We start from the raw sequence: 21,058 nt of genomic DNA, 5'->3' as shown, positions 1-21,058 counted from the left end.
GTAACTGAGATTAGTGAACAGGTTTACTATCTGAGGCCAAGGTGTAGAAACAAAGTGAAACAATGATTTGAAGATAGAGAAAATGGACAATAAGGAATGACAAAAGCAGTAAAAATTGGAAGGGAAAGTCTAGTCGCAACTTTTGTGATGGGATGAGGAGAGAATTCTCTTAGTATTATCATCTTCTCTCAGGTGGGGATAAGCCATAGATGAGATTTCATTCTTTTCAAGTTGTTCCTAACAGCTGGAAAACCCATTTTAAATATTATGCTCAAACAGAGAAGGGAGTTGATAATCCTACATCCAAACTTCACTGTGGTTTTTACCCCACAACACACAACAAAACTTTAGGACAGTCCGACCTGCCTCCAAGCTACATCTCATGACCCAGAGTGTGTGTTAAAGCTGAGGAAGGTTCTTCTTTGCTTTAAAAACATGCATTTTTTATTGAAAAAATTCAAAGGTCTCTTTGAAGTTTAGGAAAACAGACACAACAGGCAGAAGAACAGCTGGCAGTGAGCACAATGAGTGACTAATTATCACGAACAAAAGTTCTCACAGTATGAATAAAGCCAAAGGCTACATGCAGAGATCTGTGTAGCAAGTTTAAAAGATTTGCGGAGGGGGGAGGCAGGAGAGTAAAGAAAAGAAAGAGATTAAAATCGACCTTAAATGTGCAAAATTGACAGAGCAGTAAACACTTTAGTAGCAGGACATGCAAAGCCAGATGGTAAATATTGTACAAACAAACCCTATCTCTTTATCCCAAAGCAGTATAGCAGTTCCAATCCTATGCTCACTTTCCTGGGAGTAAGCACACTGAACGCAGATTTATGCTGAATAAACATGCATAGGCAGTGGCGTAGCACAGGGGGTGCGCAGCCAGGGCATGCTCCTCATGTCGCCCTCCCCAAGCCAGCATAGCACAGCTTCTTGAGGCTGGATTCTGAGAGTGGCATGAGAAGGACCCCGGCCACAGTGCATGACTGTTGCATCCTTTTCATGTGCCCTCCCTGAGTGGAGTGTTTCCACTATGGGGCGTGTAATTCAACTTTAGGTGGAGATATCACCAAATTGCAGTTCTCTAGCAGCCAGCTGAAATCCAATGAGGTAGATGAGTTCCCTATTTGGCAAAAATTATTGGTGCACCTGTAGCTCTGCTTATATTGCAAATGGCTATATAACTGAGGAATCTGTCTAATGGTAACTTCCACATTCTGAATTTTAATATTTGTTTCCCAGCTTTTCTTAACTCGATGGGATCATACTCCAATATGCCAGAATAATCTCTTAAAAGCTCTATGGAGGCATCAACTAGAGCTTCTCCTGTCCTTGGAAAAGCCTTTACCACTGATCCCATAGAAACAATATTGTGGGGTGGGGTGGGGGGGTTTCTGCTTGCTTTACCTTTTGACCCCCTTTTGGCAGCTGTAAGAGGAAAATATCTTTTTCGTTCACCCTAAATTTAAGTCAGTGAGGTGAAAAGGGATTTGAGTTTCAAATCTAGCTTGTAAATGCTTTTTTTCTTGAAGCGTTACATAAAAAAATGGAATGGTGCAGGTATATTTGATAAAAAAATATTAAAAAGTGTCTAAAATCCTTAGAGCTTTATATGCATGGTTAGAAAACACAGGAAGCCTGTCTTTTTCACAGCAGGTAAAGTCGGCCAGAAAATGAAAATACTTAACAGAATGGGCAAAAGAGAGATTGACTCTGGAATCCCCAAGATATTTTCTTTTTGAGCTATCTTAAAAAAAAAAAAGTTGTTAGCTAAAGTTATGATAGAGGACAAGTGATGTAGAGTATACTCAGTAACTGAATTACATCTTGCTTAACATGAAGGGCATCTAAAGGGTAGGAGACAGTACCCAGAGATATTAAACTTATAAGATTTCTTACCCGAGCTCACCATAAGATCCCAGGATGGATTACAACACTTACATACAGTATCTGTTATAAAAATAATGATGCCTAAAACTCTTCCAAATGGAACAGAGCAAAATAAACTGAGCAAAATATAGGTGGGTCCTAACAATAAATGCAGGTAATTTGCATCTTACATGAGGGTTAGGTTCCAGGGGTCCATGTGTAAACACAAAAATGTGTAAAGGCAGGAACCGCTAGAACCCGGCCCCCCTCCCAGGTGGAGGGCTGCTTGTCTGGTTTGGGGAAGGTGGTGTAGGGACTCTGGGATCACAGCTGTTTGTACAGGTGTGTATGTGGGGGAATGAATAACTGTAGAGTGGGCTTCCTCCACTCTCCATTTATTTATTTATTTTCCCTACCCACGCAAAGCTGTGCTCGCGTAAGTAAAATAAGCACAAGATGCGAGTTACCTGTACGTCAAGTGTAAAAAGCCAGGGTAAAGGGAAGATAGGACATGTGAGGAAGGACCTGGGTCTGGTCGCACCATTCCTCCAAGCCAGGCTCTCGGATATCTCCCAATAAAAAAAATTAAAAAATAGTCCAGCGGCACCTTAGAGACCAACTAAGTTTGCTCTGGGTATAAGCTTTTGTGTGCATGCGCACGTCTTCAGATACACTTGCTGAATTACAACTTATTACTAAACTGAAAACTATGGAGAGACCTGGTCTGAATAGAGATATTGGATTCTTGTCTCATTACACATGCTAAAGCTATTTTTCGTCATCTGCATTTTGCTTTTTCCTGTAGGACTAATTGCGGTCGTTAACAGTTGTCAACAGGTTTATCATACCAATTCAGTCAATCACCCATGTCCTACTACCCTTCTGGGGGAAACCCCACCCCACCCTCCCACTATATATAAGGGTCTGGTGAGTTCTGTTTCAGTGTATCTGAAGAAGTGTGCATGCAAGCGAAAGCTTATATAGTCGGACCTTGTTTTGCCAAAAAGGATGCAGGGCAAACTGATGCGTCTGTGCACACGCGCAGAGCAGTTTGCGTTTCTGCACATGTGCGAAGTGTGATTTAGTGCTTCTGTGCATGCGTGAGCGGCAAACCCGGTTTCGGTACTTCCGGGTTTGCCGCGGACATTCACCAGAATGGACGCTAGACAAGGCGGACATTCGCAGAGGTATTACTGTGCCCAGAACAAACTTAGTTGGTCTCTAAGGTGCCACTATTTTTGAAACATTATTTTTGCTGCATTGTTTTTTAATTTTTTTATTTTGACTGCATCAGACCAACCTACCTGAATCTCTATCTTCCAATAATTCTAGTCAAATGCAGAAAGGGTACCTGAGATGCATGACATTCCTGACTGACAGACTTTGGCTCTCATTTGTCAGAAAGGTTCTACAGACTCTTCCTCCAGGGAGACGGAAGCAAGCCTTTAAAAAGCAGATTGGCCTTGCATCTTGTTTTCCCCTGCAAGGTCTCTCTGGGTCTTCCAGACCATCATTGCTGCTTCCTTGTTTGTAGATCTCTGTACTGATATATGGGGTGTGTGTGTGTGCAGCCAGTGGGGATGGAGCAAGCCATGTTGCCCCACTTCCTGGTCATGACCTGCACAATTATCATGTGAAAGGCGCTATTGGGTCGTAGCTATTGGCAGCTCTCCCTTTTCTCCACCTTGAAGTTAAATAAGAATTTGAAGGTATACAGTGCAGCAAAAATAATGTTTCAAAGTAGCTGGCACGATGCAGATTTTTGGAATGGGTCAACTAGCTTCTACTCGCAAGCTTGCTGCTAACTCACAGTAAGCGCAACACTCAAATATCAAAGCAATGAGAATCAAGGAGAAAATAATAACAAAAGTGCCAATTTTGTACGTGCAACCAGTGTGCTGTGTAAAACAACTTTATAGCAACAACATATCTAATAAAATGCTGTAATCTTTTGAAAATACAATAGAAAATATAGTTGCAGTAAAATAATTGCTTTTGATTGATTTTAGGCACGCTTATTACTTGCTCTGTGGGTGTTCTGTCACTCGTAATATGAGCTGGACTTCCACAGAGAAATATCCTGGAGAGAACAAATTGTTCAGGCTCAGAGACAGACCTGTTAAAACTTTGTTACTCCAGTCTTTTCACATGCTTTCTATGCAGACTTGCTGACTTCTCCAGATTTGATTTTTTTTAAAAAAATTGGCTGACTCTCAATGGAACATTAAAAAAAAGAAGATAAAAAACCCACCTTCTTGAATTGGAAAGGTTATCTCATAGCATACAATGTTAGAAATAACCTTTCCATACCCTAACTTTAAATACCAGTATTAGATATGCACACTAATTGGAAACCTGTCTTGCTGATAGTTTGGAAGTAAGTGTTAAATAATCAAGTATTGACTAGAATATTATTTAATTTCTTATTTTAATTTTTAATGTCAGGAATGTAACTATCACTCTGCTTTGTGAAACATGAAATAATCTGGACTTCTGAATTTTAGGACGTGATCCCTAACAGAGGCCAGAATGCAAAGCACAGAACAATTAATTCCATGTTTCCTAGCAGACTTTTGGCTTGTGTTTCTCAGTCAGCATTTATTTAGGACACGTGGCAAGCCACTTATGAAACTCAGGAAACTTTTTAAAGTAATGTGTGATAAAGGCACAGAGCCTATTTAAATAAAAAGGCCAACAATCCTACTGAGCATTCCCAAGTGAGCATTCCTTTGGATACCAGTTGTAGATTACAACTCTTGTTTCACCTGAAAAAAGGCGATAAACCCACACATTTACCGTTCCTTAATTATCCTGATTCTGGGCACAACTTACACTACAAAGTTTTCTCCAATGCAAAAATGAAAAATTAAAGCCTGACCCTTTTATTACTTGGATGGGAATGATAAAGTTACTATGAATGTGGTGGATCTTATCCACGCAATGAGTTGCTAAAACTACCTTCTCCAAAATGGCAGCAGGAAGTTAAGGCATTTGGGTAGCTGAGGGCTGAGGCAGGGGCCTCTGGCATTTTGCCCTCACTAGCTGCCTAGTTTACCTCTGTGGTTGAGCCAGCCTGCATACAATGCAATTTTAAGCAAAGTTCTCAGAAATTCCATAGTTTGGCTACAATTGCGATGCATTGGCCAATGTACTATTAGAAATCTAGGATTAACAAACAGGCAAGACACAATTTTGGGAAAGGTAAAACATAACTTTTTCTGCTTGCAACTACCGACCTCACTGCACAGCACCACCTGCTGGCCCTTTTGCTAGCACCACAGCAGACATTCCTATTTTCTAATGCTCATAAGGCACAAAAAGGTATTATTTAATATGTTATGCGTGGCATAAAGGTTGTGTCTGTCTTACTTTTCAGTTGTGGTAAAATGGGTGAATTTAGCAGTATGGAGATATATTACTTTGGCACCACCTGGCAGCGTATTCTAATTTTTGTAGAATTATCATTACACTTTTTTTGTTTTTTGTTTTGATGAGCAAGACATAAAAACAAAGCAGCTGGCATCTTAAGATAGATGCTTGCATGCTAAATGAGTGCACAAGTTATGAATTTTTTTGCCACAGATTATTTCAGAGCATAATGTTTATGTTAATAAATGGTTCACAGGAGTGCAGTACCTGGAAATTGCTTGGGCCAAAGACATGCATATGTTCTAAGAGTGGTAGAAAGGATTTGAATAATGCATATCTCTGCATGGAAAACAATTTTCTTTGGGATGCTGGGGTGCTGTGTTCAAACTCCTTCTACCACACCTGGAAATATTTGGGTACATTCCACACTGTTGCTTTAAAAATCCAGGAGGTCGGATGAGGACGGTTGTATTTCTAGAGGAGGTTCTGTTGTTGGTGGGAATTTCAGGTAAATGGTTGTGAAAGTATTTTATTCTCTTGCTAATTATGCTGTTTTAAATGTGCATTTTATATTTGATTTCCTTTGGTAATGTTTTCTTTTGAAACGTTTAAGATAATCTTTGTTGTTGCTAACTTTGCTGTGGTAAATGTGCATTCTGTAGTTGACCTTCTTTGTAAGGTTTTGTTTTGAAATCTTTGCGATAATATTTTAGTTTCGTGTTTATTATGTTGCTTTGAATGTATACTTTATATTTGACTTTCTTGAGTAATGTTTCATTCTCAAATGTTTTATTGATGTTTTAATATAGGCTGAAAATCTCCTTGAGATTTTTTTTCTTAAAAAATATAAAGCGGCGTAGAAATGAAAGGAAGAAGAATTAAAAAAAAGGATCATCTCCTTTTATTTTAATGAACTGCTGGTTAAAGTGTATTACGAAATAAACCTGAATTTTAAGCACACTTAAAAGTGCACAGGAAACCTTGACCATTTCAACAGTGAAGAGGTGAAGCAAATTCTTAACATTTCTGGATCCCTGATGCTATACTTTCATCAAACTCTAGCACAGTTTGGGCCTTTTGCATTGGTGTCTACTCCTTAACTTCCCTGGTCACACTCCAACCCTTTTAGCTCTATCCAGAATGCTGTTACCAAGGTAATTTCTAATAGTTTAGACCAGGAGTTGCCAACCCTTTGGGACTAGTTGAGCATTTTGAATTTTGAGAGAGTGCTATTACCGCCAGTAACAAAATGGCTGGTATAGCATAACACAACATGGCCGCCATGAGGGGCATGGCATGACACAAAATTAGACATCACAGTCATAATGAAGCTTTCCCTGTAACTTTGTTAACCATTATTGTATTTCTAATCTAGAAAAGTTTTAACCTTTTCTGCCTGCCATGCAGCAATGAAAGGCACAAGAACCCTGCCCCCCCAATGCCAACCATAAACCAAAGCCTAGGTTGCTTCAATAAACACATATAGACTTACCGGTAATTCTGAGTAGACATGCATACAATTGTACTGTAAATTAACTATATAGTGGATTCTTAATGAGTGCCCGGTGTTCAGCTCCTGCACAGCAGAAGACTTGCTTAAGTCTCTTTGTAAAGTTTTCCGATATGTGTTTTGGGGAGAGGGGAGATTCTTTAACATCCACTCATGATTATTGTGCAGTAGTATTTGCAGAAAATCTCAGACAAATCCACTGCAAGGATTTTGGTTGTTAGGGGGAAAGGAAGAGCAAACTATGGAGAATCCAAGGACTAGAAAATAAGACAGAAACAGGAAAGGTGCACTAATGGGAAGGGGGAAAGAGGAGATCCTTAGGACCCCAGATATCCCTATTTGTTGTGTGCAAACAAATCAACCCACAGCTCTGACTTCATTCATTGGATAAAAACACTGAAAGGTGGGAGCAGGTGGCCTGATTTATTTCACAGAAATTGCTTAGAAGGGTGTCTGCACATTTTGCTTGCTAACTTTCTAGGAGGGCTAGAGACTTATTTAAATAGTCAGGGAACACTGAGAATTATACCTCTGAGTTGAATAGCTCACCTAACTACTCTTAGCCCCCTTAACAAACCACACTTCTCAGGATTTTTTGAAGGCAGCAGTGATTACCGTATTTTTCGTCCCATAGGACGCTCCGTCCCATAGGACGCACCTAGTTTTTTTTGGGGGGGGGAATAAAGGGGAAAAAAATTCCCTTTATTTCCCCCCCAAAAGCAGGTCGGGGAAACAGAACCAGGTCGAGGAACAGCGGGATGGCGGCGCTGCGCCTCCCTGCTGTCCCCCGAGCTTGTGGGGATGGCCAATGTCTGCCCCGCGCAAGGGGCGCTCTGCATCAGGGCGCCCCCCCCGCGGGGTGGCAGGCTGCTATCCGCAGCGTGGGGAGCCTTGCCGGGAACTCCGGCAAGGCTCCCCACACTGCGGATGTCTGCCTGGCGTGGGGGGCGCTCTGCTTCAGGGCGCCCCTCGCGCCGGGCAGCAGGCTGCTATCCGCAGCGTGGGGAGCCTTGCCGGGAACTCCTGCAAGGCTCCCCACGCTGCGGATGTCTGCCTGGCGCGGGGGGCGCTCTGCTTCAGGGCGCCCCGCCCGCTGGGCGGCAGGGTGCTATCCACAGCCTAGACATCCCTGCCGGACCTCCCGTAGGGCTGCCTAGGCTGCGGATGTGTTCCTGAAGCCTGGAGAGCGAGAGGGGTCGGTCCGCACCAACCCCTCTCGCTCTCCAAGCTTCAGCAAAAGCTTGCATTCGCCCCATAGGACGCACCCAGATTTCCCCTTCATTTTTGGAGGGGAAAAAGTGCGTCCTATAGGGCGAAAAATACGGTATTAAAAATGGCATGATGCTGCTTCAAATGTGTAATGTTTTATATGGGGCTATAGCACAACAGCAATGGAGAAAAATAATCCCGAACATGTATCATATTGAAAGTTACAGGATTTCAGCAGGAAGTTGTGGTATATGCACTGACTGGAAATGAAGCAGTGTGACCATGCCAACACTTGCAGGTGCGAAAGGTACTGAAACTGGGATTGCAGGTGACTGCCCCATTAGCATAATGAGCAGAAATAATCATGAATGCACAATAAAAAGAATGTGTTGGAGGGGCCTTGTGTGAAATGTTTTAATACATTTGTCTCCCCCCCTTACTTTAAGGCTCAATTTGTTAAAGCTACTTTTAGTAATTTATTTGAGCTGCTATGACTGATTATCCACCCCTTTAAAATCCGCACTATTTCAGAATCCCAGTACTCTCTCATCAGATTCTATATACAGACTATATGCCTTGGGATCTATTCTATTGCACAAGACCTGGTGAGCTTTCTCATATTTTTAAACCACAGAACAGAGGGCTTGCCGATCAGAAGGTCGGTGGTTTGAATCCCCGCGACAGGGTGAGCTCTCATTGCTCGGTCCCTGCTCCTGCCAACCTAGCAGTTCGAAAGCACGTCAAAGTGCAAGTAGATAAATAGGTACCGCTCTGGTGGGAAGGTAAACAGCTTTTCCGTGCGCTGCTCTGGTTCACCAGAAGCAACTTAGTCATGCTGGCCACATGACCCGGAAGCTGTCTGCGGACAAACGCCAGCTCCCTCAGCCAGTAAAGTGAGATGAGCGCAGCAACTCCATAGTCATCTGTGACTGAATCTAATGGTCAGGGGTCCCTTTACCTTTACCTGCCCCCCACATTCCTAGGGGATCTATTTACAATCCAGGAAGTTTCTCCAAACTCTTACTCCTCTGTGTCTCAACATGAAGAAAAACAACAGCAACAGAAAGTAGAAATGCGATTCAGCTGCTTTTATATTTTCCTTTCATGATGTTTAAAAAGAAATCCATTCATTAATTTGAAATCCATTCATTTTAAATATCTGATCAAATAATTAAGTGGTTATGCTGAGATTGGGGTAGGGATCTATTGCAAATGTATCTTAGTTGTATGGGCTTGATTGGCTTGATTATTTTTACAGCTTTTATTTCTGCAACTTGTCCTGGATGCTAGGTAAAGAGGAAATTGCAGCATCTTCAGGACATGTGGAAGATACACGCCACAGCATCCTTGCCAAAGCTAAACAAGCCTGTGTTGGGTCAGTGACCAAATGCCAGACCTCATGGAGGGCCTTACGCATGCTGCCCTGAGCCCCTGCATTGAAAAATGGTGGGAGATAAAACAAGTAAACAAAGACTACAGATTAGCAAATTCTGTTGATAGAGAAAGCGACATGAAAAACAAGCTGTCATCAAAATAGATGACTGCTGTGTATACCCAAATGCCAGTGACGTGCCAGAAGAAAATAGATGTTCCCCTGGTTTGCCGGAGAACCTTACCCTAATGTGTGGCTCATGCAATGCTTTTACTAATAAAGAAGAGGAAAATGCATTCTGCATCTGCCCTGAAAGCACCTTTATATATAGTATTGTTTCCTGGAATTGAAGGCAACCTGGAGTTGAGCCCCAGAACAAATTATGCCATGCACATTTATCCATATTTATAACAAAACGTTGCCGTGTGGAGTACTGCTATTTAGCGCCAGCCAGCCAGCCTTTCAACAGGATACTATCACACACCCCTTCTCCATTTCTACCCCTAACAGTCAGTCCGTTTTCTGTGCCTAGTCATAGAATTGCAGAGTTGGAAGGGACCACAAGGATTATCTAGTCCAACCCCCTGCAATGCAGGAATCTTTTGCCCAACATGGGGCTTGAACCCACAACCCTGAGATTAAGAGTCTCATGCTCTACCAACTGAGTTATCCTAGGTTCAACTAGTGAGTATGCTTAGTCCTCACTGACCCATTTATGAGCCCTTTCTATTAGGTAGCCCCCAAAGTTTTTCTGTACTACTTCAAATCTTGGGATGTCCTCCCTCAGCCCGCTAGCAACAGTATGGATGGTGTCACGTTTGCTACATAAGGATCAAGACTTGGAAAATAAGTACACTGTTAGTATATAGCACATCCTGTCTTTCTTCCATGATAAAATTCAAGGCAGTTTACACTAAGGTCTTATCCACAATTCCTCTTGTTCTGCTGCTTCCCCCCCCCCCCAGGGAAAACCACTCTATAGCGCCCAATGGAAACAAATGGAAATTCAGGTTTCCTCTGGATTGCCATTTGTTCCGATTGATGGCTAAAGAGTGGGTTTTCCACTGGAAAGGAGCAGGGTAAGGGAAAAACTGCTCGGCCCCAGTTTTCCAGGCATAGCCCAAGTAGAAATGTGTTTCCATTCTAGTCTTCCATCCACACAGTGGCCACTCCAGTCTTGGTTTGTTTCAGCAAGGTAGGTCCATCGTAAGCTGCACCAAGCACCAAATACACAGATGACAGAGGTTTGGTGCAATTGCACAGTAATGCACAGGTGTTTTATCTAGGACAAACTGCAATTAAATAAGACCGCCCCTCCTTTCTTCCAAAGTTGTTTCAGTGATTTCTGAATTGTCCTAGTTAAAGTTGGCCACTGGTTTGAAACAGCTGCTCTGTGTGAAAAGTTGCTGTAGTCAGTAGGAATGCACCTCAAAGTCTATTAAGGCTCTAGAAAAGAAGCGCATTTTTGAAATGCCATGTTTGCTTATAGTGATAGCTCTAGTGGCAAGGAATGCTGGATTTGGTGTCATTTGGACACCATTATGCTGCATCAGTATAAAAGCAATTACTCTAAATCTGGGATGCTGGGTTCACATGCATTAAGGTTAACAGCGTTCAGGAGATTTGTGTTGACTTCAACAACGAAACTAGTTGACCTTTTCATCCACAGCTGCCTCTTTCGAAAGCTGAAGTCTTTGCCATTTGGCTGGATTTTCTATCCCATCCTGTTATATCTCCGCCTTAGATATGCTGAGTTGCACAGCGGTTTTCTTTGCTTCTTAAAACACAAATTACTACCCCCCAAGTGTATACCAGAATGGGAGGAATGAAAAAGGAATTTGCTTTGGGTTTTACGGCCCATTTAAGGCACCGGCTCAGACAGGTGGAAGACCAGGGATAGGCATATGTTCTACATAACGATTATGTAAAACATAATGCAGCCAATCCAAATGCATATTCACACATAGCAGCTGTCTCAGTTGATTCTTCCAACTGAAGGAAGGACAGGAAAGAATGCACAAGGGAGGCTTTTCATGCAGGGCTAGTGCCAGACTTCAGGGACTCACAACAATGCTGTCGATGTGCCCCAGAGCTCCTACCTGCTGCCCTGTGCAGGGGCAGCAATACCTGCACCAACCTCCACCCCCAACCAGAGCAAGAGATCTGCCCTGTTCCTTGCCATGCATAATGGTGGCCGCTGGCTGAGGAAGGGGGGTGCGGGGGGAGCGCACTGCCCCCGGCAGCGCGATCCTGTTGGGATGCCATCGCTGCTGCCTCCCTGCCCACACTGGGCGCCACATCCCCAAAGGCGGTGTCCTACACCCCCAGGATGAGCACCACACCCCTGCAGACAGCACTCCATGCCCCTGGGACACGCGCTAGTCCCACCCCTGCCTGCTCTCCTTCCCCCGGTGCTGGAGCATGAAGCTCCGCCACTGATGGTGGCCACTTCACTCTTCTTCTGGGCCACTACTCACCACACTTCCAGGTGGGTCTTTGGAGCTATTTCAGCACTGGATGTGAATGCGAGCCTAGCTTGGCTCTCATTTACAGTAGCATGTTTAATTATCCACAATGCACTGCCCAAGATCTATAAAATTCTATAGTATATCAATAGATTTTATAAATCTATAGTTCTGGTAGGACCAGAATGATAGTTTTTATAGATCCATGGGCCTGGGTAGTGCAATTGTGGTAATTAAACATGTTATGAAGTCACTGTAGACTCAAATGCGGCAGCATGGCCTTCCCTCCACTGAAACAACTCAGAGGGGTGAGGTCTGCTTGGGGAGTGGTGGCAGGGCCTTGGGACCTTCGGTCTGTACATAGATTGTATACATCCTTTGCCACAGTCACTCCAGAGGGCCCCAGTAGTGGTCACATGGTGGACTACAGAGATCATTTGTTCTCAGCTAAATAAAAAATGCTGACTAGAATCTGCTTAGAGATGTTAAAGAGAGAACCGACTCTCCCCCCCCCCCCGGCATGTATTCTGATAACGTGACAAGATTGTTTGTTCACTCTGGGTCAATAGCAAGTCCTATTACTGTACTGTTTTGCTCCTGCCCTTTTATGTAGCCAAATGTTTATCTAAGGCAAAGTTCTTCACTCTAGCTCTCAGAAGGGGATAGTGCAGTGACCCTTCAGAAGGAAAATGCGAGGATGCATGCAGCCCAGCTTGAGACACCCTTAAACACCCCCAAATGTAGGTAGGAATGGGTTGGCTTGCTGTGCTGACCAAGGAGTGAACAACAGGACTGGAAAAGGATTAAAACACTGGATAGTTTGTGCAGCTGTGAGAATGAAAACAATGCAGTTGGGACTGGAGCGTTTCATTTTTACGATGACTGCCTTGGATTGCTATCCCTGTGGACTCTTTCTGCAGTTACGTTTAGTAGTGTATGTATGATATGAAATGCCAGCACGGTGTGGTGTTGCACTAGGAATGTGGAGATCTGGGTTCAAATCCCCATTCAGCCATGACGTTCATTGGGTGACCTTGGGCCAATGACTATCTCTCAACCTCACTTACCTCACAGGGTTTTTTTGATGATACTGGCAGGGGGAAGTAGACAATTTCTTATGGGAAAGTTGGGATATAAATGTAGGAGTTGTCATCAGCACCAGCATTGTCATTTTCTTTTTATATTCCACAAAATATGCTCATTTTGTTTTAATTCCTTCAAACAGTCTGTGAGCACCTTGAAAGGAATGCTGTGATCACCAACAGTCAGCATGGATTTCTGAAAAATAAGTCATGTCAGACTAACTTGATCTCGTTTTTTGACAGAATTACAAGCCTGGTAGATGAAGGGAATGCAGTGGATGTAGCCTACCTTGATTTCAGCAAGGCATTTGACAAGGTGCCCCATGATATTCCTGTAAAGAAGCTGGTAAAATGCGGTCTTGACTATGCTACCACTCAGTGGATTTGTAACTGGCTGACTGACCGAACCCAAAGGGTGCTCATCAATGGTTCCTCTTCATCCTGGAGAAGAGTGACTAGTGGGGCGCCACAGGGTTCTGTCTTGGGCCCGGTCTTATTCAACATCTTTATCAACGACTTGGATAATGGACTCAAGGGCATCCTGATCAAATTTGCAGATGACACCAAACTGGGAGGGGTGGCTAGCACCCCAGAGGACAGGATCACACTTCAAAACGACCTTGACAGATTAGAGAACTGGGCAAAAACAAACAAGATGAATTTTGACAGGGAGAAATGTAAAGTATTGCACTTGGGCAAAAAAAAAATAAAAAAAAATGAGAGGCACAAATACAAGATGGGTGACACCTGGCTTGAGAGCAGTACATGTGAAAAGGATCTAGGAGTCTTGGTTGACCACAAACTTGACATGAGTCAACAGTGTGACGCAGCAGCTAAAAAAGCCAATGCAATTCTGGGCTGCATCAATAGGAGTATAGCATCTAGATCAAGGGAAGTAATAGTGCCACTGTATCCTGCTCTGGTCAGACCTCACCTGGAGTACTGTGTCCAGTTCTGGGCACCACAGTTCAAGAAGGACACTGACAAACTGGAACGTGTCCAGAGGAGGGCAACCAAAATGGTCAAAGGCCTGGAAACGATGCGTTATGAGGAACGGCTAAGGGAGCTGGGCATGTTTAGCCTGGAGAAGAGGAGGTTAAGGGGTGATATGATAGCCATGTTCAAATATATAAAAGGATGTCACATAGAGGAGGGAGAAAGGTTGTTTTCTGCTGCTCCAGAGAAGCGGACACGGAGCAATGGACCCAAACTACAAGAAAGAAGATTCCACCTAAACATTAGGAAGAACTTCCTGACAGTAAGAGCTGTTCGACAGTGGAATTTGCTGCCAAGGAGTGTGGTGGAGTCTCCTACTTTGGAGGTCTTTAAGCAGAGGCTTTACAACCATATGTCAGGAGTGCTCTGATGGTGTTTCCTGCTTGGCAGGGGGTTGGACTCGATGGCCCTTGTGGTCTCTTCCAACTCTATGATTCTATGAAATATAAGGGTTCATTCTCCAGTTTCCTTGTAACCACAAGGGAGAAAAATCCCAAACCAAAATAAAATCCAGAATTAGTTTATTATCCTCTCTCTCTCTTAAAAAAAAAAAAGAATTGTAAGGTAGGGAAATTATCTGCATTATGTTTATGTCTTTTTCAAGAATACTTTAATCTTAAAGATGCTTTAATATAAGGCGCTAGAATGATTTTGTGGTTGTACTTGGCCTTGATTTTGTAATACCTGGTGCTGTCTGGGCAAGATCTCAGAATCCACATCAAGTATGAGCCTGTGATGCCCTTTCCATCTAAGCTAGCTAGAGCCCATTAATAATACTCTCATTAAAGTTGGGTGTGTTTTATGCAATAGGCCCTGTATGTTTGAGATTAAGGGACTTTTGTTCTCAGCAGATTAATGCCTTTCAAAAAAGTTGGTTCAGTTCTGGTTTTCCAGAATCGTTGGCTAAAATATCTTGACATCTGGAAGAACCTCTGAGCCTTTTTACACATTGCAAATCCTACGCAGAAAACTCTTCCACTCAGGAATTGATGCAGGACCCATCAGTAGATCATCACTAACTAATTGCACACATTGGATTTTCACTCTTGACACTGAATATTTATTGATTTCAATATTATATTTATAGATTGCCTTTCATCTAAACAGCTCAAGGTTCTACCCACAGTTCTCTCTCCACATTTATCCTCCCAGCAACCCTGTGAGGTAGGTTCAGCTGAGAGAAAGAGTGACTGCTCCAAGGTCACACAGGGAGCTTCAAGGCAGAGTGAGCGTTTGAAAGAGGTGTGCATGCACTTTCCCCCTTTCTGTCTCTGGGGACAGGGGAGAAATGACCAAAAGGCACTCATGGCACTCCCTCAAAAACCCAAACTTAGCAACCCTTGGTTTGGCACATCGGCAAGAACTAAGAAGATGGAGAGCAAGGGCTTATGTGGTGGTGACTAGCAGTGCATGTACTTTGCTTATTTTCTGAAACCACCATAGATTACTGCAGCAAGTATAAGAAGTGTTGCAGCTCTGAAGTTAATAGTCATAATATGCAACCAGAAAGGGGGAGTATCTTACTTCAGTTATTCAGATGAGCTTTGGATTTCAAAAATGTGGTAAAGCACCCCTGATCATTGTGCTGGTCCTCTGACTCAAAGTCGTCCCTTGAGGGCACCTGGCTGCTCTGCTGAAATAAATGGTAAGAGGTGCCAGCACACTTAACCTTGTTAAAGAAGCTGAGGACTTTTTGGACAAAAGGGGAACTACAGCAAGGGCAAAAGCAGGGGGAAGATGAGAACTATTACATGAGTGTTTGTGTGAATGAAAGGAGCAGGAGAGCCAGAAGGCACTCTCAACCACTAGGACTAAGAAGTTACTTTCCATATATTTCTACGCAAGAGGGCAGCAGCAGGCTACAGTAGATGGGAAGGAAGACCGGTAAAGACTACAGGTGACTCAATTCATCCCTTACAGGAGGAGGAGGAGAAAGATGGTTGTAGTGGCTGGGGACTTGCTACTGTGGGGTACAGACTTAAGGATGCAGCTGCCTGTTGACTGGATGAATTGACCCATGAAATATCTGTGGCTCTGGTGTGCAGATCCAGGGCACGATAGACCAAAAAAGTTGCATAAATTGTAATACTTACTCTTCTGTTGTCCAAAGTTGTAAATTTGTGAATCTGTTTCAACTCCTTTAATTTCTACAGAACGTGGAAGGACAAAAGACTGTGCTCTCAATATATCTGCCAGGAAGATTGCCAGTTGCTTATCTATGTCTTTTTGGTTCCTGGCTTGTTCTTCTATTGGTTTTCAGACCTATTGCATTTACTGTTTGAAAGTCATTGCTGAGAAGTGATTGATAAAAGAGACATGAAATACATGGCAATTATCGACCATTTGTAAAAAGAAAAATGGCAGGGATATAAATAATGAAAATGTTAAAGAGTTTTGTTTTCGTTGTTTATATCAATATTTCATGGGGAAATTTTCCTTTAGGAACTTTCTATACTTTGAATTGTAAAGTTGATTTTAATAGAAGAACATGGCTGACTGGAAGAAGTAGGTTTCGATTTCAAGGCAGGGGGCATTACTGACATAACAGCCTTCTCTTCCAAGGAGGCTCTGAATTGTCTTAATTTTTGTTCTGACAAAAGAATTGTATAGATCTAGTAATTTTTATCATCAGTTTGTTCTTAATGACATTTAAGTTGGAGTGGAAAACAGTATTTTTACCAGGCTGAAGGTGTAGAGAAACAGTGTCAAGTCCTGCTTGTCCTTAGAACCCACTCCACAAGATATCCCTAAATACCTTCACCCAGGGGTCAGCAACCTTTTTCAGCTGTGGGCCGGTCCACCGTCCCTCAGACCATGTGTGGGGCCAGACTATATTTTGAAAAGAAAAAAGAAAAAATTCCTATGCCCCACAAATAACCCAGAGATGCATTTTAAATAAAAGGACACATTCTACTCATGTAAAAACATGCTGATTCCTGGACCGTCCACGGGCCGGATTGAGAAGGTGATTGGGCCGCATCTGGCCCATGGGCCTTAGGTTCCCTACCCCTGCCTTAGCCCAACGGGCTAAGGTAATAAACAAGCAGTCATATCTTTTCAGAATCTTTGGCAAAGCACGTCTGTCCCCTATTGACCAGCAAAAGGTAAAATCAAAAAAGTAGGAAGAGACTACCTGAAGAGAATGTCACATTTCATGACATGGCTTTGACAGGATTTGGCACATGTGAATCTGGCTTAAGGAGTAGGCCAGCAACCTCATACCAGAAAAGTGTTTTGTTTTTTTCTTAGTTACTTGAGCAACTAATGTCAGGTAGCACTAGGCCTTTGGCCCCAGTTGCTCAAATGCTAACTGTTGATGAGGCAGCTCTTGACTCATAATTAATTTTCTAATCATCACATCAAACAAAAGAGGAGGAATAATGATCACTTGCATGCTATAGATTGTGAAAGTGCTATTCTTAACTGATTTTGCGTGAACCTCTAGGTTACATGTCAAAAGTATTTCCTTGAAACCAGATGTCTCTGTTTCCTAGCCAGCAATGAAGAATATATGGCATGATGTTTGACAGCTAACCTGTAACAACTATCTAGGATCACTTGAAAGGTTTGGGGAGTTACAGTACTACCTAATAATCAGATAAAGGGGATATTCAAGCCTCTTTACCCTGGCTCTTCACAAAGTTATATTTATCCTCTGGGAATGGTGTTTGTTGAACAGAGGTAGTAATTTTTCTTTTTTCCTGTTACAGTAATGTGATGTTTGAATGTATTAGGGCTTCTTCCGTGATTGATAGCTCCAAGGACTTGAAATACATGCTTTTGGTATTCATAAAACATTGGGAATGTAAAGTGCTTAAGGGCTAAGATATGCTAAGATATAGGGTATAGATATAAGATATAGGGTATATAAGGTATAGTCACCATATTGGTCAACACTTTTAAGCCTAGATAGACTGTCCATTCTGGAAGATAATGCCTGATAGTTCCAGCACTGTTCAGAAATATCTTTTTGTCTGCTGTTGCAAGCTGGCTGGGAGGTGGTTGCCTTTATTTTTAAGAAAGTTAATTAAATTTAATACATGTGGGGGCAGTGATGAATAATGGTAATTTATTAAAGGAGACTTGGTTTTTGAGCAGGGTTCTGGGTGGGAAATAAATGGAGAGTAAATTAATAGGATATGAATTTGCTGAATTAATCTTTAAAAAGGGATACAAGAACGGGAGACGTGAGGAAGTCTGGAAAATAAGCTAATTGAAGATGAGAAATTAAGAAAGAGGGAATTATTGTTTTTTGTTATTATATATGTTTTTATCTCTCTCTTTTTTCTTTTGATGTGTTTAATGTTTGTATTTTTGTATTGTATTGTTTTTGTGATTTTGTATTTTCTTTGTGAAAACTTAATAAAATATTTATTAAAAAAAATAAAATAAAAATAAAATAAATGGAGAGTAAATTAACTAAAGAGTGATGACTGGGTCATCTGGATGTGGGGTGATCTCGAAGTGTGGTCCTAAGTAACTGAGGCATTTATTTTATTTGGGGTAATTTTGATTTGAATGGGAAATTAATTTGCTTGCCTTCAGTGAGATTTAAATAAGTTCTCTAGCAAGTAGTTCTAGAATTCTGTTGTTGTTGTTTAGTCGTTTAGTCGTGTCCGACTCTTCGTGACCCCATGGACCAGAGCACGCCAGGCACTTCTGTCCTCCACTGCCTCCCGCAGTTTGATCAAACTCATGCTAGTAGCTTCAAGAACACCATCCAACCATCTCATTCTCTGTCGTCCCCTTCTCCTTCTGCCCTCCATCTTTCCCAACATCAGGGTCTTTTCCAGGGAGTCTTCTCTTCTCATGAGGTGGCCAAAGTACTGGAGCCTCAGCTTCACGATCTGTCCTTCCAGTGAGCACTCAGGGCTGATTTCCTTCAGAATGGAGAGGTTTGATCTTCTTGCACTCCATGGGACTCTCAAGAGTCTCCTCCAGCACCATAATTCAAAAGCATCAATTCTTCGGCGATCAGCCTTCTTTATGGTCCAGCTCTCACTTCCATACATCACTACTGGGAAAACCATGGTTTTTACTATACGGACCTTTGTAGGCAAGGTGATGTCTTTGCTTTTTAAGATGTTGTCTAGGTTTGCCATCGCCTTTCTCCCAAGGAGCAGGCGTCTTTTAATTTCGTGACTGCTGTCACCATCTGCACTGATCATGGAGCCCAAGAAAGTAAAATCTCTCACTGCCTCCATTTCTTCCCCATCTATTTGCCAGGAGGTGATGGGCCCAGTGGCCATGATCTTCGGTTTTTTTATGTTGAGCTTCAGACCATATTTTGCGCTCTCCTCTTTCACCCTCATTAAAAGGTTCTTTAATTCCTCTTCACTTTCTGCCATCAAGGTTGTGTCATCTGCATATCTGAGGTTGTTGATATTTCTTCCGGCAATCTTAATTCCGGCTTGGGATTCATCCAGCCCAGCCTTTCGCATGATGAATTCTGCATATAAGTTAAATAAGCAGGGAGACAATATACAGCCTTGCCGTACTCCTTTCCCAATTTGGAACCAATCAGTTGTTCCATATCCAGTTCTAACTGTAGCTTCTTGTCCCACATAGAGATTTCGCAGGAGACAGATGAGGTGATCAGGCACTCCCATTTCTTTAAGAACTTGCCATAGTTTGCTGTGGTCAACATAGTCAAAGGCTTTTGCATAGTCAATGAAGCAGAAGTAGATGTCTTTCTGGAACTCTCTAGCTTTCTCCATAATCCAGCGCATGTTTGCGATTTGGTCTCTGGTTCCTCTGCCTCTTCTAAATCCAGCTTGCACTTCTGGGAGTTCTCGGTCCACATACTGCTTGAGCCTTCCTTGTAGAATTTTAAGCATAACCTTGCTAGCATGTGAAATGAGTGAAATTGTGCGGTAGTTGGCGCATTCTTTGGCACTGCCTTTCTTTGGGATTGGGATGTAGACTGATCTTCTCCAATCCTCTGGCCACTGCTGAGTTTTCCAAACTTGCTGGCATATTGAGTGTAGCACCTTAACAGCATCATCTTTTAAAATTTTAAACAGTTCAGCTGGAATACCATCACTTCCACTGGCCTTGTTATTTGCAGTGCTTTCTAAGGCCCATTTGACTTCACTCTCCCTAGAATTCTATCTCTACATAAATATTGCCCAATTCCAGTGTTATGCGAACCTGTGTCCTCATTTGTCTTCTATTTTTGGTTATGTGTACGTGGCCATCCTGAAAACAGCCCAAGGCATAATGCCTCTGCAACTTCCAGCCTGCCTTCATATGGTTTGTGGCCAGTGATGCAAAACAACAACAATTTTATTATTTGTCCTCTGCCTATCTGACTGCGTTACCCCAGCCAAAAGAACTAGTATCTGTAACAGATGATGAGATACTATGAGCATGTGTCAATTAAGGTGTCACGTGAAGGTAACAAAATAAGGAATTACTGTTCAAGACATCTAGAAATTGGTCTGCCAGTTGTCAAATCCTGATCCATACTATAGGAGAAGTAACTTCCAAGGGACTATAGCACCTGAATGAACTGAAGGTATTTCCAGTTATAAGTGTAAATTAAAACAGAGATACAGTGGGAGCTCGGGTTACATACGCTTCAGGTTACATATGCTTCAGGTTACAGACTCTGTTAACCCAGAAATAGTGCTTCAGGTTAAGCACTTTGCTTCAGGATGAGAACAGAAATCGGGCTCCGGCAGCGTGGCAGCAGCAGGAGGCCCCATTAGCTAAAGTGGAGCTTCAGGTTAAGAACAGTTTCAGGTTAAGAACGGACCTCCGGAACAAATTAAGTACTTAACTTGAGGTACCACTGTACTTAATTCAGAGAGAGAGATCACAATGTTTTGCAATTTGTTATTGTTAACTCTAGTGCCTGAATGTAGAGCACCCTTGAGTACTTAGTTTCAAACCTGACTAGATGACAATTTGGTTCTGAATTCCAGAATTATCCGCTTCTTGGCAGAAAGCTCTGCAGACTCTGGCAAAGCTCAGAATGCATGCAGGAAGCTGAACCCTTCTCTTGTTAGCCAGAGCTGAGGCCAGGTGCTAATGGTCTAACTCATTTACATATTGTCGTCAATCCATGCCTTGGGATTGTACTTAGTGAGGCTTGGTATGCTGTCACATGACAGAAAGAAAACTTTGAAGGCACTGAGCAGGTTTTGCTAAGTCTGGTATGGATCTAATGAGAAAATCTGGTTCA

At 42.5% G+C, this 21,058-nt stretch overlaps 1 protein-coding gene and 1 long non-coding RNA gene across 4 annotated transcripts in view; one reads left to right on the top strand and one right to left on the bottom strand.

The window, feature by feature from the left end:
• The window catches only part of LOC309540700, a 44,406-nt gene that overhangs the window by 20,600 nt on the left and 2,748 nt on the right, over positions 1-21,058 (bottom strand). For all 3 annotated transcript variants that reach the window (XR_014223394.1, XR_014223395.1, XR_014223396.1), the window contains exons 2-3: positions 16,552-16,701; positions 15,966-16,163 (exon numbers count right to left, since the gene is read on the bottom strand). This is a non-coding gene — a long non-coding RNA (uncharacterized lncRNA). The remainder of the gene's footprint in view (positions 1-15,965; positions 16,164-16,551; positions 16,702-21,058) is intronic.
• Positions 15,013-21,058, top strand: part of SLC7A11 (solute carrier family 7 member 11) — a 98,664-nt gene continuing 92,618 nt past the window's right edge. Inside the window, exon 1 of the mRNA XM_082237696.1 lies at positions 15,013-15,036. The gene's annotated coding sequence lies outside the window, so the exon portion shown is untranslated. The remainder of the gene's footprint in view (positions 15,037-21,058) is intronic.

This window comes from Podarcis vaucheri, assembly GCF_965113315.1.
Source record: "Podarcis vaucheri genome assembly, chromosome: 9".
Classification (NCBI taxonomy): domain Eukaryota; kingdom Metazoa; phylum Chordata; class Lepidosauria; order Squamata; family Lacertidae; genus Podarcis; species Podarcis vaucheri.
This window is presented reverse-complemented; position numbering and strand designations above follow the sequence as displayed.